The following is an 891-nucleotide window of genomic DNA, read 5'->3' on the forward strand; positions in this document are numbered from 1 at the left end:
GCCGAGCCGCGGGCCAGCCCCGGGGTTTCCTCACGCTTTAGCACGTCCTGAGGGGACAAGCGCCCTGGACTAAGGAGAACTGTCGAGAGAGGCTCTTCATACGCAGCCGGCTGTGCCAAGCAGATCGCAGTGCCACCCAAGGCAAGGCAAGGCAAGGGGTTACTTCTGGCTCGATTCACGAGCTGCTTTTCTAGGGATCATACAGTGTTTCCTGCCGCAATACATTTAGAGTGTTAAAAGCTCTTCTGCCCTCTCACGCAGGTGTTGCGATAAAAACCTTCCTCACTTTTCTGGGTAGGCTGCCACTAGGACCTGACAGTCACTGTGGTTGGGAAAGCCTGAGGAAAGAGACTTAAACAAAACTTTGGGGTTTATTATGTATGTTTCAGGAGGCCATAAGACTTTACATATTACTAAGGCTGAGCATCATGCAAAACACAGCAAGAGGCAGTTTCTGCCTAAATGGACATGTTTGAGAAAGAAAAAACAGTTTTACGAAGCGATAGGTGACTTTGGTAAGTCACCTAAGAGGTGCATTGCAGAACTAGTGACTGAATCTTCAGAATCCCTGAGGCTGCTTCCCTTGGGAACAAATGCAAATGCAATCTGATTAGCATGCAATATATTACTGAAGTTTGTAGAAGGTCATATATTTATAGGCCGGCTGATAAGGCCTCCACTGTTGGATACGGTGTGAATGACTGAAGTGGCTAAATCTTGTCAACTTTTCCAGTTAATCCTCTCATGTGATAGAGGAGGTTATTTCTCCCAACACACATTGAGTCATTCATATCTTTAAACCAGTGCTTCTCACTGTGGAAAGGAGTACAGAAGGCTCAGCAAAATGTAGAAAAGGCAGTATTAGCAGGAGCTCAGCTGTTCCAGGCCAGG

This window comes from Aptenodytes forsteri, unplaced genomic scaffold, assembly GCF_000699145.1.
Source record: "Aptenodytes forsteri isolate BGI_AS27 unplaced genomic scaffold, ASM69914v1 Scaffold5, whole genome shotgun sequence".
NCBI classification, from domain to species: domain Eukaryota; kingdom Metazoa; phylum Chordata; class Aves; order Sphenisciformes; family Spheniscidae; genus Aptenodytes; species Aptenodytes forsteri.